Consider the following 18,611-nt stretch of genomic DNA (forward strand, 5'->3'; position numbering starts at 1 on the left):
TGCTTTGTGCACACGCAACTTACTTTAGATGTAGCAAACTTAAGCCCTCAGATTGGAGGGCCATAGGTCCTGGTTTGTACACAGATCATTAACAATGGCTAGCTCTGGAATACGTGCAAGCAGAAAAAAACTTTTAACCTAATCCAGAATGGTGTACGGATGTGTTTCCAACTATGTGGTCCAAAGCTAGTGCTCTGAAACAATTCAGCAATAGCTTTCCTATCTTCACTGATCAACCTAACAACATGATCCCCAGCCAGCTGATGCTATCTAAGTAACTTAGAAACTACCAGAAAAAAAAAAAAAAAAAAAAAAAAGAAGAAGAAAAAAAGAGAAGAAAAAAAAAAGGAGAAAAAAAAAAAAAGAAGGAATACATGAGAAGCACCCAGAAAAGAATTAGGATAAAAAATGCGGAGTATGCTGGAATCCTTGCTTACTTGGAATCCTTCTCTCCATGTTTATCCTTAGACTTCTTTTTCTTCTAGAACTTGTGATATTTTTGCATTTTTTTCACCACCTAAAAGCTCCTTTTCTATCTTTCTGTCTTTCCTTTCTATTTCACTTTCACTACCTTCTGCACGGGTAGATTTTCTGTTTCCTTCTGTTTCATTTTTCTGGCGACAGTTCTCCAAATGAGCTGACACAGGTGGAAGCGCATGTCTTTCACGAGAATGTCTTCCAGAATGTTGCTGAGATACCGAGCAACGATGCAAGTCTGCTCGGGGTGTGCTAAAGCGACGTCCATCTTCATCTCTCAAGAGGGAACCGTGAGGCCATCCACTTCTGTAATGATAATGCTTATGTGACCTGCCGTAGTAAGTTGCAGTCCATTTGTCAAAGGCTGCATCACCGTGAGAGAACTTTCTCTCTCTACTGTCTCCTGTCGCATGAGGTGAATAGTAATCATTGTAATAGCTACATCTTTCCCACCTCCGTGCTTCATCTCGATAGTATCTTTCTCTGCTCCAACTTCTTTCCCCTTTGGATCGGTAATATCTATTGCTACCTTGTTCTGATCTTCCTCCGCTGCCAGATCTGTACTTTGAATATTTGACTGCTCTTCTGCCATTCTCAGGGCTGTTTCTTTCACCAGGGAAAGATCTGCACCTGCTTCCCTCCCAGTGCTCCTGCTTGTGACGCTTTTGATGAACAACTTCCACGCTCTGAGAACACCTCCTCTTGCTGGAAGGACCTGCTTTTTGACTCTCCTTCTCTTCACTAGGAGCATGTTCCCTCGTGCTTTGGTAATGCTCTTTCTCAGTGTTTTTAGTCTTGTCCTTTCTACCTTGGCATCTCTCTGCAATAGCTGAGGAGGAAAGCTTTTTAGAGCTACATTCAGTGTCACACTCGAGAGAGGAAGTTTGCCGCAATTTCTCACCAGGCTCAGAAGACTCTTTGCCGTACAAAACGTTTTCTTTTGAAATGAGGTCACGTTCTTTTGATCTTCTTGGTTTCTCCTTGTCTCCACCGTCATCACATTGGTACTGTGCGAGGTATTCATCCTTCCCAGTAGATTTCGGAGGGTCCGCGACACTGCACAAAATAAAATCACATTTCTCACTTCTGCTGAAGGACGTGAAGATTAACAGTAAAACCTTCCAAAGGCAAACAAACAAACAAAAACCTCCAGACTACAGGAACACTCGCAGAGATATGCCATTTAGAAACCTCTCCTGTGATTAGGACACCTTCTTCAGCTCCCTGAGAAAGTGCTTTCTCCCCTCTTGCTTCTGAAGCCATTGCACTAAAAAAGCAAATGCATCCGTCTCCTTCCACCTGCTGCTCTGAGAAAAAAGGCATAGGGGCGAGCGGGGAACAGCCAGTGTTTCTCCAGACAGTGGAGAAAAATGGAAAAACATTCTATGAAGGAACACAAGTTCTCCTTGAGGCACCAACCTGCATCAGAGTGATATGCTCAGTGCTGATCATTAGTTCTGTTCGTAACGCTGGACATACAGCATGGAATTGTACTAATTTAAATCCTTCCATTAAATACTATTAGTAGACAGATAAAACCGTAACGAACTTCCATAAGGTCTTGTCTTAATCAGACTGTGCTCATTTTACCTCGTTTCCTCTGACAAGCTGTTCAGCTGGCTGGCTGTGAGGGACTCCGTGATGATTTCTCGATTGACTGAAGGCATAGCTCCAGGCATCTGCAATCAAAACGCACAAGTCAGCAGACAAAAAAATACTATTTGTAGTAGTACTGAGGACTAGTCTTGTCAGAATTTCTCCATTAAATGGTAAGCAAGACCGTTTTGAGTTGTATGCATTATCTACACTTCAAAGATAACCCCAACTCACCTCCCAAAATCTACTTTATGAAACTTAGGAATTTTTATCTCAGCTGAGCTTAAGTTGACAAGTTGTAATGTAAGCTCAGGTCTGCAAATTCTAATGGGATAATACCACAAAGTCTTACAATCACATTTGTGCTGTGTTTTCTCAGTATTTCACCTGAATTAGGAACACAATAAACACTCCCGAATACATCATAGGTGAGAAATTCTCGATGGAGCAAATCTATGTTTCAAGCAATCCATTTGTTTTAGAAAAGAACATCTCAGAAGGTTTAACAGGTTCAACTCGGCAAGTGGAATCATCAAGTTTCAGTCCGTTTTCTTTCGATTCATTAACTAACCTAATAGCACCATTTAGTGAATCGGTTTTTGGCAGCTCATGCTGGGATCTTCCTTCGTCAGCATTCTGACAGGAAGAACCGGAATGCTGCAATGTACGGACTACCTTTCCAACCAAAATTCCATTAGAGGACATTGCATTGCAATTCCTTTTAAATAAGCCCTTTGACTCCTCCTCAGATTTTCCTGAAGATTCTGCACCGTAAGGGACTGTGTTATCAGAGCTGAGTTTAGGATTTTCATTCACTGTTGGCTCCACAAAAATCTCATCAGAAACTTTTTTGCTTGTTTGCATTTGCTTCATTTGCATTACCGAATTTGTAATTGTGGATGAAGGAACAGCCTGGTAGAGATCTTCGTCCTCCGCAGCACTGCTAAGACAGTCAGGCTGTGACACAGTCCGACGAGCAGGCAATTTATTGTGAATACTGGTGGTGATCTTCTGTTTTCTTGACGGATCAGTAATTGAAGGCCTGGTAATTGTCTGGTTTTGAACACAGGCCATCGGTGGTGCTGAAGATGGCCTTTTTAGGGTGACACCAGTGGTCTTTGCGTCCTCTTTTATGGATCCATTTCCATTTAAACGGCTTGAATTCTGTATTTAAAAAGAAGAAATGGCAAGATGGATTAACGCAAACACTGCATTTAACATTTTGAAACACAAAACTCTCCTACTGAGTATTTCTACAAATGGTCTTAACACCTACAAAGAAAAACACACTGCCCTTTAAAGATAAATGCAAGTCCAATAAGCGTATTCAATTCCTGCTTTTGGTTTACAGCCGATTGGAATCAAATTAACATCATCTTTGAAAACCAGCCAAACAACTTAACATTACCTGCTGCTATTCCCAAATATATTTATTTTCCCCTTTAAACATACCCTGAAAAGCCTGAAGTAATTGTTCTGGTGCTCAGGAATAAGACACTTAGTTTTCCCTGTCTTAGCTAAAGTGACGACGATAGGAAAAACAAGTCCTCTTTTAAATGATTCGAGGATTAGTACACTCTGCTTAAATTGTCAAAGAGCGTAGCTCTCTGTGCTTTAGAAAGCTGTCTTGGAGGTATTAAGTAATGGAGTCGCATGGCTGCACAATTTAGCAGTAACCACTGTTTGAATGACTCTGGCTGTAGCATGAAGGCTGTGAAGAAAGCTGCAGCATGGGAAGGAAAACAAAACTAAGATGCTGAAAACCAAACAAAAAACCCCACACCAAACCCCAAACCCACTAGCAGTTTGGTGCCGTTACCTGCCCTCCCACTTCCCTGAATTACCTTAATCATATGAGGAAGAAGTCGTGGTCCCATAAATCCAGCCTGCTTACTATTAGCCCCCTGCTGACCAGGAGGGAATGAACAGGGATAAGATGGTGCTGGCAAGTAAAACGCACGTTCTCCAAGTGTCAAATCATAGCGCCTTCAGAAAAGAGCAGTGATCGGAGTTTAGTTTTTCTTTCAGCCTACTCTTGGATTAAATCCCATCCTATAATTTTAGAGGAACAGTTCATACGATATGGAAGCCTTCTCTACAGAAGGCTTCGCCAAGACTACAAACTGAAAAGGAGAGAACAGTCTTCCTACTAAGACTATCACTTTCAGAACAATCATTCATTCTTACACGACAGATGACCTTCATTTTTCTCCTTCTCTAAATTAGCCAGCTACAGGTAACACATAGATAGCAATTTACACAAGTGCTGCAGTTTCAGGCCAAGCAACAAAAGATAATAAATGACACAGAGAATTTCAGGTTAGACAGAACTGAATTAGACAAATAATAATCTTTCCCTGGGATAGCAAGAAAAACACTTGCAAAACAGAAAAATATCAATAACAGGAAAGTAAATCTCTTCTGAACACATATTAAGATTTGTTATTACCTGATATAAAAAAGTATGTAAGCTTGCTGACCAAGAACTCTCTTAATGTCAGTACGGACTACTTTAGCATCATTCATCTGATACCAAAGTCCATTACCAGCCTGCAAATAAAGACAACCATTTCTTTAGGTGAATTGCACGTGTTCCAAATGAAATCACGGATAGGAACAAAATACACACGTGTCAAATAAAAATATAATGAAATCTTTTTCCCTAGAAACAGTAGCTGCTAGTCACGCTTTCACTGGTTTGCCAGCACAACCTTTACCCTGTTAGAAATGCTGTTGACTTCTACCTTTACATAGCATATATAGTGTCCTGAGTGACAGCTGACACCGTGATGTACCAGCACCGCGTATAAGGCATAGAGCAGTGGTTCTCCCATTGACTGTGACATGTAGGCTCTCAGGTCCAAATACTCCGGATATTTCACCTCCTAAAGAGAGACCAAGAAGATAGAAAATTATCCCAGAGTACTTCGTGGACTAGCCAGAGAAAAACACTTCCAAAAAACACAGACTAGAATTTATTTCTAGAATATATTTCTAGAAGATATTTCTTGATTCACTACAAATAAGTCTTCCCATAAACAATGTTGAAGACTAGAAGTTGCAGAGAACTGTTTCCTGATGAATCAGCCTTCTCAGAGGAAAGCATATGCTTCTTGTCAAGCGGGAACTTTATTGATATTAAGAGAAAGAATAAGCCATAGTCGTTAGTCTACAATTACTGTCTGAAAATATAAACAACTTTCAGCTTTGGGGGATGTCCCATTACACAATGATATAGTTGCATTACAGTGGTAAATATACCTTGTTGATCTTTCCACCTGTGAAATCTGCAAATCTTTTCAGTGATATTGTGAGAACCTTGGAAGAACGGTGTATGGTAAATCTCTTGGATGCAGGAACCATCTTATTACACCTTAAAAACAAGCAGAGATAAGTGTTTGAAGGCATCTTCTTTTTTCGCCCCCAAAACAAACTCGTTTTAATGTCTCACGCATGCCTATGCTATTTGAATGACATTTACTTGCATAATAGGTTGGTCTTTTTTCTTTTCATAAACCCATGCACTGCGTGTCAGGTTTGTTAATACAGTGAAGAAGGTAAATTCTCCCAAAACCCCGGGCATAGCAGGAACAGGAATCTCTCACGAAAGGGTATTACCAGGTTGGATGGCAAGGTACCATTTCTTGGTCTACAAAAGTGGCTATTTGAACTCCAATCCTGGATACATTCTTTCAGCTTTCAAGGGAAATACAAATAATGAAAGTGGAACGAGAGAGCCTTGGTCCCCAGGACTAGAAATTGCAAATAATCTCCAACATAGGTCGTCTATCAACATCAAAAATACAACAGAAGCACATGGTCATTCTACAGGAGGGAGACATTTAACAGTAGGAAGTCTTCATGTACTGAGCTTGTCTGGAAAGACACTGAAACTGTCTGCCATCCTTTGAAACACAATAGTTCAGTTTGATACATTGCCCGCTCCAAGGTAGGACCTACAGTGTAAGCAGTGAAAATTAGCCACTAGCCCAGAGAACAACGGAAACTGGGCAGTTTACATCAAGAAAAGTACTGTCGAGAGCTAATAAATAGAAAGAACAAAAGTATCTCTTTTTGAATTCTGATGGCAAAATACGAGCCAGAGAATTGCAAACCCATAGGGAATGCCTCTGAACAAGACTTCCCCCCTCCAAAGAAACAAAAATCCAAGTGTTTTATAAACTTCCACAAAACTCGTAAGTAGATCCAAAGTTTAGAGGTAGTCCAACAGAGTCATGCAACATATAAAACTGACATCTAGGATTAAGACCTAATTCGTCAAAATCTTACTCGCTACATTTATAGCAATTCTCTCCACCCAGCTCTTCAGGTTTCACAAAGAGTTCCAGAGCTCTGGTAACAGATGAAACCGCCTAGAGGAGCGAGAAAGAAGAGCGTAAAGTCACCGTAAATTCAAAATTCCAGAGACGTACTAGTAGTTTGTAAGAGAATCTTACTAACATACTCCAGCGATCTACTATGAGCACTGTGAAGAAGGAGGCAGAAAGAGCATGCTCAGCATTGACCTCACCTGGAAGTCATTTGACTTCGGAACAAATACTTTTCCAGTAGCCTAGACAGCACCTATAGTGTGCTTTGTCATCAATACTGGGGACAAATTCATCAGTCTAACAATTAGATGTACATTGGGGTAGAACAACAGAGAAGTATGACAGCATTATAATTTTTGCAGAAAGAGAATTCTTTCCCCTTAAACCCAATGCAAATGTGGAGACTATTTACATGGGTTCCACAGAAGGACAAAGTCCAATCCACTTCCTTAGCACCACCAAGCTCTTACGTTTTAACATTATATGTGGTTTGGTTTTTTAAGGTAAACAAGTTTAATTTAGAAAGTTAGGCATGTACTTAAACATCATGAATTATATTTAGAAAACATCTTACCTTTATATCCAAAGTGATATCAAGAAATGCCTCATACGTATCCGAAACTGCTTTGCAATTCAAGCACTTCACTGGAAGCAAAATATAAATGCTTAACCTTATGTGAAGGAGACTAACTGTCCAAATTCAAGTTGTTGCCAGATACTACTTTAGACAAACTACAGACTGCTTTACTACCGACAAAAGACACAGATCAGTTCTAAGGACAGGAATATTTTTTAAAGTACCTCTCGATCTTAGAAATCCTCCAAATATTTGATGAATGATGGTGGTAGCTTGAGAAGATCTGTCCAATCTGGAAATAAATTATAATCAGACCTCAGAAGATTTAAGGCGCAGAGTTAACTCTTCAAAGAGTTTTATGAAAACTAAGGATGATGTAGACTTTCGTTGCTGATAGTAAATAAGGCACTAAAAGGTGCTAGAGATCATTTTTGATAGTAAATAAAGGACTAGAAGGTGCTAGAGAATGTATGAAAGTGAACTTGTTTATGCTTACTCGGTGCTTCCATTCAAGCACGCTTCCTGCATAGCATCAACAGTATAGCGCAAGAACTCGTGTGCGTCTTCTTGACTGCCAAAACGGAAATGTTGTCCTATTCCTAAAGAAGAAGATGATAGTATTCACCTCATTTAAAAATGAAATCATTCTTCTATTTCTAAAATCTCTCTTCTTTCTAGTGTTAAAACCACTTATACACATCAAATAAGTATTTGAAGATTACAAGCTATCGAAAAGAAACACATCTGAAGCCACTTACGACTGAGATTACTGATAACATGCGTAGGCTCGATGGCATCAACAGTGCAACGCAGGGCCTGGTTAATGTGAGTCTCCATTGTGCACATCATGCAAAAATCTTGTTCACGACCTGAAGAGTGAAAGAAGAAAGCATCCCAGTCCAGCAAAATATCCATAACTACAAACAAACATCTAAGTAAAATTTAAACTATAGATACGATATCCACTCTCCTTGCTACATTCTATTCTCCCAAGATGCCAATGTCCCAACAGTCTTGTAACATTTCATTTCACACAACTTTACAGAATAAAAATATCCACTAAGCCTGTATTCAAATGCATTTTGTGATGAGAAATCTAAAAGACTACTGCAAAGTCACATTTGTAAAGGCTGACAGGAATGTGAACTCCACAGGCTGAAAAATGTATTACTCTCTAAAATTACTACTAAATGCATTACTGTCCAATGCACTTCATTATTCCCACGAAGCAATAAATGATCCTTTAATAAATACATAAATAAATAAATTCATTCATTAAACAAACAGTGCATTAATTGCACTCCGTATGCTATTCGGAGCCCACTGCTAATACAGTGCTCAAAGCCAGCTTCTACAGGTAAAATCAGGCAAATAAGCTTGTCTCAGAATCACTGCTGTTCTTTCACCTTCAGAGCTGTCCAACAGATTTGAAATACTCTTAGAAAGTACTCACATGACTGGCCGTGCTCGAGAGAAAGCATGTAATTGGCAAGTGGGGGTGTGTAGGTCAAACACTGTAGAGTAGCATTAAGAAAACATGTGTTGCCAAGATTGTACAGGCCAACTCCAACACTTTGTGTTTCTCGCCAATCCATACAAATCTTCTCAGGTGGAAAAAGAATGCTCTGTGGTGGAGCAATTCCATCATTAACGACTGCAAGAAAGTTAAATTTAAAAAGAGATTTTGTTTGTTTGTTTCTAAGGAAGGTATTTAAAAAAATACTATTCTGCAGGAGCACCTAGAGGAGCTAGCTACAATCCAAGCCAGAAGAAAATTATTGCAGACAGCTTTAATACCGCCAAATTCAAATTGGCTGGTCAACACAATGTTTTGGGGAAAAAAAAAAAACAAAAAACCAGCTTTCGTCAACCATTTTAATTTTTCTAAGGCAAGGCTAACTGCCATTCTGTTTGCAGTACCTAATGCCAAGTTCCTCTCCATCTATAATCTTTAACCTGATTAACTCAACTACTGTTTTTTTCCTTATTATAACTTAAACCACAAGCTTAGACTTGAAATTATACGGAAAAAAGGTAAAAACTAGTAACTAGGAATGACGGTACCCCTACAGATACCAGATCTTTTCCTGAGCAATGTTATCATTCAAAAAACGTGTGAAAAATGGAAGCTGTGAATAGCAACAATCAAACACTTTTCTTTGCAAAACGGAAAAGACATGGATGAATCTGTGCATTACAAAAAGCTCCCCATATTTCTCTGTTGACTGTAAATATATCAAAATTAATTTCTGTAACATCAGTCACTTCAGTTGCCTCAGGGGATTCGCTTTTGAAGTCTTTGTTCACACTAGTCCCCTTCTCTATCAGTGCAACAAGTAAGAACTGCATTTTCTACTTTTGCTTTGAAGAAAATGGAGTCAGGATAAAGCTCACACTTACTTAGATCTCTTGGGGCAAAAGCCTTAGATTTTTCAGATGATCTACAGTAAATAGCACCTCCACGTCCTTGGGCCACAGAGACTTGGCTTGAATCTTCTGCAGGCGGTATCTGGCCCCAGTTTGCGGTGCGTGACATCAGTATTTTAGTACTTGGTTTCTTGGATTTGCCAGACCGCCTTGAAGAGGGCTTTTTAGACTTTGAAGATTTGGGCTTCTTAACTACGGTCATTGTTGACATCTGCGACAGAGACAGAAGTTCTGGTTGACGTAAGAATATCAAGAAGCATTCCAAGAAGAAAAGAATAGCAGAAGTCCTGTCACTTAATCTCAAAGAAACAGCCTTAAGAACTAAATCGCTGGTATGAATGATTTAAAAAGAATCCCCAAACTAAACACACAAAGTGAAAATTTCCATCTAAACTCTATTGGTATTACTTTTAGCTTCTGCAGAACTAGTGGCTGATGCCATTTCTTTCACTTCCGTAGGATTTTAATCCATTACAACTCTGGAGTCTTTTTAATATAAAAATGTAGAAGACATTCTCTGAGGGGAATCAGTTATTTATTGATTTCCAGAGTTGCACAATTATCTGTTAATTATTACCTATGATCTAATAGGTAATTGTTGCAATTATCTATTGCTGGCGTTAGTAATGGAACACTATTACTTCACTGCCTGCGTTTTTCTGTTTCGTGTGCACAAAGGTACCCAGAACTCACTGCTCCTTTTCTTCTGTCTTTCCAGGGATCGCCCTCTACCTCACTGTCTACTGCACCAATCATGAGGGGTTTGTTGTTATTCTATAATGAGCCTAGCTTTTAAATACACCTTTTCTGGGCGTCACTTTGTGATAGCAAGTTAATTTGTGAGGGCTCCTCAGTCTACATCATGTGGTCGCTTTTTCCAGGTGAAAAAGCGGAGCCGTAAGTGGCAGTACACTAAAGCCCTGGCATGTTGAGATCCAAGAAGAGAGATGTTTGGCCCTCCTTCTCACTCCTGGGAACCATATACCTCAAAACCCACAGAGGATGGGCTATATCTCAGAGAAATCTTGGGAAAGGAGAGCATGAAGAGCACGTTTGCAAATTTATTTCTCCCTGGGCTTCTTCTGCTTCTCCACGAAATACGAGTTTGAATATAACTTTGGCAGCAGTACTTCTGGTGTTTTACTCCTACCACATTTAAAACTCCTACAAAAAACTGAAACGTTAGACTAAAAAGCAGCTCTTTCCGTTCTGCTTTGTAAAGTTGCACGTTTTCCTCATGCAAAACAACAGGGCAATGCAAGCTAGAAACGGAAATGCTGAATGTAAAACAAAACAAAACAAACCTCAGCCCTCCAGGACAAAAGCCAATAACTGCTACAAAGTCCTTTTTAAAATGCTGATTAGGTTTCAAGGTGATACCGCTTTAAATAAGCATAATTGTGTGTCCGTAGGCAGAAGCATCCATGACAGGATGAACTTCTATACTTCATGTTTTGTTACTGTCTTACTGTAGCACACAGGGACTTGTTACCTATAGGGAAACCACTAACCTAATGGAGCGTTTAAAACATAAGCTAGTTTGTTATACCAAAATGACTGAGAGAACAAAGCATAAAGTGCTTTCAGATTTCTAGCACGCCTTGATTGCTATCCATTAAACTTCAGACACGTTAAACAAAACACAGTAAATAAGAAAACTCCTAGTCCCACAGCTGGCAAATTATGTGCAGAGGTTGTAACTAGAACTTTTTTCCCTTGACATTTTACATTTAAGATTGATTTTAAATCCATTCTATACACACTTTCCGTTCCTGAAAAAACAATACGCAAACCTGAAAAATGCATTTACACGAGAAATGAAGTCGTCCTTGTCCGACTGGAAGACTAAGGTGACAGCTCCTGGGCTCAGGGATTTTCAGATAAGCTCCGATCTTCACCAGTGACAGCTCCTTTTTTCGGATTGAAAGAGAAAATGTTTCAGCAACACACTGAAAACACACTTAAGGGACAAGAAACAAAATTAAGACTGTAGTGAGAAGGAGAAAAGAAAAACAACACTGGGGAAGAAAGGAAAAGGTAAAGGAAAAAGGAAAAAGGAAAAAAGCCTTGATCTTTATACTGACCAACGAGATAAGCCTTACACATTTTTAAGTTTATTTTTGACAACTGATTGAGGCGTTACCAGGTATTAAGTACGATTCAAGAGCAAATATTAACACTAGAAAGAAGAAATCCGATCCACCACCACTGTTTCAAAATACATCCATTTCTAATGTGGAGATAACGTCTCTCTGACAAGGTAGTAGAAAAACTGTAAATACCGACAGAGCTTCCTCTCCCGATGTTCCATATACATACCGATGCTGTTCCTACACCTACGCTCTGAGCATAAATTTATGTTGACATGAGTATCGGGTGTTACTCCTCTCTTTGTTTGCCTTGAGAGACACACCTCTTGTCCACTGAAAAGTAAACTCAAGATTCCAGATCAGTTAAGACAGTTGCTATCCCCCCATTCAGAGTTCTGCAGCAGCACTGTTCAGATGTGTTTAGCAGTCTCTTTAGAAAATGTTATCACTTAGGACCTGCTTCTCAGTAGGTACACGTTTGGCCTCCGCTTAGCAGAGAGTCAATCCCAGCTTAAGCTTTCGTACAAGAGCCCCTTCACAAAACGGACTTGGGCCCTGACATAACTGAGCTTAACCTTTAACCTTGAAGCTTCCTTAAAGAAGGAAGCAGCACCCAGGCCAGGAAATAGAAATTAATCGTCACTTTACCCTGAAACGCAGTGAGCTATTCTGTGCTGGCAGGATTGCTGCCGGGCTGGCCGACGAGGCGGCGGGCAGCTCCCCGGGGCCACAGGGCCTGTCACAGGGAGCCGCCGGAGGTCTCCAAGGTCCGGGAACAGCGGCAACAGCGGCAACAGCGAGGACAGAGGGGACAGCAGCAACAGCAGCAGCCACCTCAGCCAGGGCCGTCTCCACAACCGCCAAAACGGTCTCGGAATGCTGCCGAACTCGGAGCTCCAGCGTGACGCCTTTTGAACCTGGCCGCTGGAAGGACCTGCTTTTTGACTCTCCTTCTCTTCACTAGGAGCATGTTCCCTCGTGCTTTGGTAATGCTCTTTCTCAGTGTTTTTAGTCTTGTCCTTTCTACCTTGGCATCTCTCTGCAATAGCTGAGGAGGAAAGCTTTTTAGAGCTACATTCAGTGTCACACTTGAGAGAGGAAGTTTGCCGCAATTTCTCACCAGGCTCAGAAGACTCTTTGCCGTACAAAACGTTTTCTTTTGAAATAAGGTCACGTTCTTTTGATCTTCTTGGTTTCTCCTTGTCTCCACTGTCATCACATTGGTACTGTGCGAGGTATTCATCCTTCCCAGTAGATTTCGGAGGGTCCGCGACACTGCACAAAATAAAATCACATTTCTCACTTCTGCTGAAGGACGTGAAGATTAACAGTAAAACCTTCCAAAGGCAAACAAACAAACAAAAACCTCCAGACTACAGGAACACTCGCAAAGATATGCCATTTAGAAACCTCTCCTGCGATTAGGACACCTTCTCCAGCTCCCAGAGAAAGTGTTTTTTCCCCTCTTGCTTCTGAAGCCATTGCACTAAAAAAGCACACGCATCTGTCTCCCTCCACATGCTGCTGCTCTGAATAAGAGCCAGAAGATTCAAAACCACCCTATTTGGTCTCCCCACATAGCCGAAAAAGACACCAGTTGAAACAGAGTTTTCTACCTCTCTCCCAGGAATTTACATTCACATATCTTGTGACTGCAAAAATAGAAGGCGGGGCTCAAAAGGAACAGCCAGTGTTGGAAATGAAAAAAAGCAGCCCGTTTCTTTAGAGTCTTAAGCCTATGCTACTAAGAAAAAAAAAAAAAAAAAAAAAAAAAAAAAAAAAAATAAGAGGAAAGGAGAACAACAGCGGGAAACTTACCTATTCTCCAGGTGTTCAATTGCAAAGCCTCCTCTGGAGGATCAACAGCTGTGAATTCAGCGTGCTTAGGAGAAATCAGATCTACGTCTGAACCACAACTATTTCAGTAGCATCACTAACTTATGTTACTCTGAAGAAGCAGTCAGCACCGTTTCTATGTTAGGAAATAGCTGAACAGTCTGTTATTCACAGGAATTATTCAGGCAGGCTTCTTTAGGAAGGCTGGGTTTCACTAGAACATTGCTCCGCAAGTCCCTTCTATTCCTTTTCCCCTTAGAATCTGGGGATGTTTCAGCTAAAAAGGAGGGCAGAAACACTCTCCGTAGGTCTCCACCATGTAGTAAAACAGTGCTGTGTACCTGGTTAACTTCTGCAGCCAGCAAAGCATTGCTATTTGCAGCAGTGCCCTGACCCCAGCCTCTTGCTGAGCTCCGTCCTGTGCTGCTCGGATGCTCCCGCTGCTCAGACACGGGGGCTTAGAGAGCCACCGGGCCAGCACAAGCCCCCGAGCTCACTGTCAAACTTCACTTTTGGCATCTTTCACTTCACCATCGCCGCCGGACGAGGAGCCCAGCAATGCCTGATGCCGCTCCGGGCTCACCTAAACGCGGGGCAGGAAATTCAGATTCAAAGCTGCGAAGGTTTTTCTTAGTGAAAGCATGGAATGAGTGGCCATCGGTGACTAACCTTACAGGAAGGCATTCACTTTGTGAATGCTGCAGTGAGTGAAGACTGAAGGCGTTTTCTGAGTGACCTAAGGAGAGCCCTCCCCGAAAAGCAGGACGTTTTATTGTCTATGTAACATCTCCTTTGAAGGCTCGAGCATGAGATACACCAGGTTTAAAATCTCAAGACACGGATCTGCCACCACAGAAGCAATACATTTCATCTACTAAGCCTAAATACCGTATTTTGCCTCCTCTGTAGGTTTAAAAAAACACGGCCATGCTCGAAGGAATGCATTCTCAGATATTCTACGTATTTACAGTGCTTTAATTAATACCACAGACATGTTGTGCTGTTGAGGGGAATTTGCAATTACATTTTCATTTCCAACCAAACGCAGCCTGACACAAATTGGGAGCAAAAGGAACTAATCATCTGGAAGCCGGGATATGCATCATTCGCCATTTTCTAAGAAAATGACAAAAATATAAAACCCCAGCAGTCTGAGAACGTGAGCGCTGAGGTAAAGGCCTGATCAAACAAACGCACACAACTATGATTTGTCCTTTTAACTCAGCAAAAGTCTGCAAACTGCCATGGTAGCAAATGAGGAGAAGGAGCTGGTATTTACAGAAGTTGCAGCTGAAGATTCAGATAAACCATTCGGGTCGATGCTCCCTTCCTGCAGGTTTAAGCTGCGGTCACATCGCCTATTTCAAACCCTTTTGATTTCTACCAGTCACCCCAGATCCCACCTATTCTGCACGTTTTCCAATCAATGAATTCGCTACATGATTTCTGGGGCAGAAGAGCAGGCCTGGTGAAGAGGAGCATGCCTGGTGCCATCATTCAATCAAATCAAAAGCGTCCAGGAGAAGCCCGGGGTGTGGTACTCACAGGGAATGTTTGCGAGCGGCCAAGTTCAGCAGAAGAGAATAGGCAGGACTGGAAGCCCAGGGGAACGAGATGCATCTGTTGTTGCAGGCAGCCCCAGCAAAATGTTACAGCTTCACTAGCCTGGGGCATGATCCCCCCCTTCCCTTTTCACAGCCAAGTACAATATTAGCTTGCCTTTTCTTTTTTTTTTTTATTATTATTATTATTTTTATTTCTTTTTGCCATCGTCAGGCTGAGGCCGGCTGAGAATATTTTGTGTCTAGACTAATAAATGTTTGTGCAGATTTTACAAGAGCGGCTTATGGGAACAGAATCCACTTTTTGTTTTCTGCTGGAGGAAAAAAAATAAAATAAAAATAAAGGAGGAGCATTAAAAGCAACCAAGCACCCCCGTGCATTTGTTTGAAATTGCATATTACGGTGCTGCCATTTTATGTGCAATCAATACATAATTTGGAAGAAAAAAATGCTTTTAAAATTCAGAGATATCCCTGAGCAGCTAAGGTTCTCTTGGAAACTGAAGGAGGAGTCTGAAATTATTGTTCTTTTGTTTGCCTCCCCCAGTGGGAAAGGCAGCACACAAGTAGAAACCACTGTGCTTTGAGGCAGCATGAATCATTAAGAATAAAGATTCCTCCCCCCCCTCCCCCTCCAATTAAACATGAGATATTAAAACTGAATCTAGGACAAAGGTAAACTAAACAGACTCCTTCCTTCCCAGGCAGTCAGTGGGTTAAATCAAATATCAAAGGGGCAACATCAACCTTATAACTTCCTCTGCCGAAATTAAAAAAAAAAATAAAGGTAACTTCTATTTTGCCTGCCCCGACCCCAATCGCATCGCCCGAATGGGTGCAAACTGCTGGGATATGTGAGGGCCCAAGCCTACATTTTCCCTTTTTCGTATTTGTTGGAGGAGGGCGGGGTATCTCCAGATGAAATGGCTGACCGAGCTTTTTATTTCCTCGCTTTGGGTGGAAATGACTGAATCTTTCCAGGCAGCGGAGCAGTGCTCGACCGGCTCCCTCGGCCTCCCCGCGTGGGAAGAGCTCTGCCGGGAGCAGCCCGTGTAACCCTCAGATGCCAGCCCCATCAGGATTAGGTCCAGCAATGGGATGTTGGCTCCTCTAAGTGAGGACGCATCCTCTCGAAACACATACACAGAGATTTAAATGAGATATTCCCAAGAACACCTGCCTATTCTTTCAGCACGTGTGCAAAGAGTAAATTCATTTTACTTCATTCCTCTTTTTCTCAACTCTCCCCTCCTTCCTCTGGAAGGAAACAGCCAAGCAATATTAGCAGGGCCTTCCTTTTCCCCTGGTGGAGTCCAAGAACGCGAGAACTGAGAAAAGCGACTTGTCAGGAATCAAGTTTAAGAAGAGTGTTTGTGGACTGCGAGGTAAAATACCGGAAGCTGTAATCAGAAACACAACTTTTAACTAAAAAAAGCTTCTTTCCATTGTAAATTATTCCAGTTAGTGAAATAACAAATTAGTTCTCTGCTCAGCCACAGCCTCCTCCACCAAATTTAAGTAAAACCTGCAAAGAAGTCAAAGTTGTAAAACATTTGTCAGATGCAAGGGGCAGCGTTGCGTGGGTTAGCATCACGCTCAGATGCCCACAGTACCAACAGGTGCTTTCTTTCCAGAGGCACTGGCTCCTCCACGAGTTCCCCGCACGAAGAACTGAAGAAGCTGCAGGCAGGGTGAGCCTTCCTCAGTCCTCATCCTCACAGCAAGGAGTACTGGGGACGGGGAGCTGTGTTTCGGCTTGCTAAGAAGCAGAAACCCCCCGAGTTTTCAGACGGGCTCCGCTCAGCTCCCCTTGTGACTGCTGCTCGGGACACGACCCTGCCTTGCTCAGCACCCTCGACTCCAGCAGGTGCTGCTGCTGGCAGCTGCCCTATGTATACAAAAAAAGAAGAAACCAACACAGTATTTTCCTGCTTTTAAGTATATCCCAAAGATTTACTAGGCATTGTGACCTTCTGCAGAAGCCCAAAGCTGTAACTAAGGTTTGTGGGGTGTAGAGGGGCTGGGGGCTAAACAAGGCCAAGAAGAGCCACATCTCCTCCCCGTTTGTCTCCCCTGTACTCTTTTTAGGACATCCAACATTCCCAGATCTCGTTTTGTCCCAGTGACCAAACAGGAGCCTGGCACTCATGCACTACGCCTTAAAACCTCTACAAACCGTGCGCCTAAGTCACAGCACTCATTATAAGCCGGCAGCTCTTTCTGGTCTCACAAACTATATGTGGCTTGAGAGATGCTCTCCAGATTCAGGGCGCTGAACACCTGCAGCCTTTGCCATAACCATGACAAAGTTCAGGAGCTCCCTGCTGGCTCCAAGGCTGGCTCCAGCAGCGGCTTCAAGCTGTGGGTCAAGAAGGCCAAGACACCCAACGAGAACCTGCAACACCAAGTGGCTTTCTGGAACGGCTCCAAACACAACTGGAAGCCTGTTGGTTTTTTTGGAAGTGAGCTCTTGTGGACCTGTTAGGTGCAAGCAGAAGTCAAACTCTCAAAGCATGTTTGCGTCATTAAGCTCTCCATGATCTATCTCCAAGGTCTTCTAAGAGCTAGTAGCAACGTGGTCAGAGTTCTTGCCTGTTTTTCCCTTCACGTTCTTCCACGTCAGCAGCCCTGTGCTCCCTTTGGGCTGACTTCCAGAGCTGGGTAGAAAGGATCCCCTGGAAGCAGAGATGCTGCTTTATGCAACACCTTGCAGCTCACTGCACTCTGAAGGGTACACGAAAAGAGGTGAGTGGTCCTGGTGTGGTTCCTTCTAGCTCTCAGAAAGGCAAGAGAACTGGAAATGAACCATCAGCCAAAGGGAGGCACGGCGCAGCCTTGCGAAATGCCATCTGGCTGCTACAGGATAAGGAAAGGAGGCATTTTTGGTGGCTCCCATCTCCACAGAAAAAGAAACAACTATTTATGCAGCAGAGTGGTTGGAGTATTTCAGGAGGCCCTGAGCTACCCCAAAAACCAACAACGAAACCACAAACCAAACCGAAACCAAACCAAACTAACATGATGGACTGCAATAAAAGATGAACATCAGAATTAATACTACCAATGACAATAAAGATGTTGAAAACTTGAGTCATCACATCCCTTGTGTAGACTGCAGGAGGAAGCACCTTTAGTGCCTGATGTGACAGTGTCAGAAAGTTAATTAATAACACCACAAAACTGGATTCCTGTGAGCACACACTCGGCAAAGGTGATACAACCGACAGCCGGACTTGAACACTGATACTGGTACCTGACTGGGAAACAGCGAGGAAACAAAGGGAGGAGGGGAAACCGTGCTATCCTGAAAATTGCATCACTTGTTTACAAGTCACCGGCAACTCCGAGGCAAACCATCTCGGGCATTTATGGATCAGTGACCTCACGTCTCTGGCACAGGACGGAGAGGGAATACCGACCGCTATTCACAGAAGGGAATAGCGCGTCCAGGCCCTCCTGCACTCCACCAAATGTGGTCAGAATGTCCCCTCCCCTCATCACCCCAAAACTTATCACGTAGGACTTCTATTAAACAGACCCCAAAGAGCTCGTTCTGTCAATTTTGCAACAGGCTCAGCATTTCTCAAAATTAGAGAGGCTAACTTCATAATATACAAAAATACTGCATCTGGCACAGGGGAATTCTCAGCTAGACTTCAGCCTTGAGACAAAGCGAAACTGACCATAGAAATAGAGATTGGCCAGAGCTCAGCCA

General features: G+C 42.2%; 1 pseudogene; it reads right to left on the bottom strand.

The window, feature by feature from the left end:
- Positions 1-433: 433 nt before the first annotated feature.
- Positions 434-12,558, bottom strand: LOC140003208 (ubiquitin carboxyl-terminal hydrolase 42-like; annotated as a pseudogene).
- Positions 12,559-18,611: the final 6,053 nt, after the last annotated feature.

Source organism: Anas platyrhynchos, chromosome 9 (assembly GCF_047663525.1).
Source record: "Anas platyrhynchos isolate ZD024472 breed Pekin duck chromosome 9, IASCAAS_PekinDuck_T2T, whole genome shotgun sequence".
Taxonomy (NCBI): domain Eukaryota; kingdom Metazoa; phylum Chordata; class Aves; order Anseriformes; family Anatidae; genus Anas; species Anas platyrhynchos.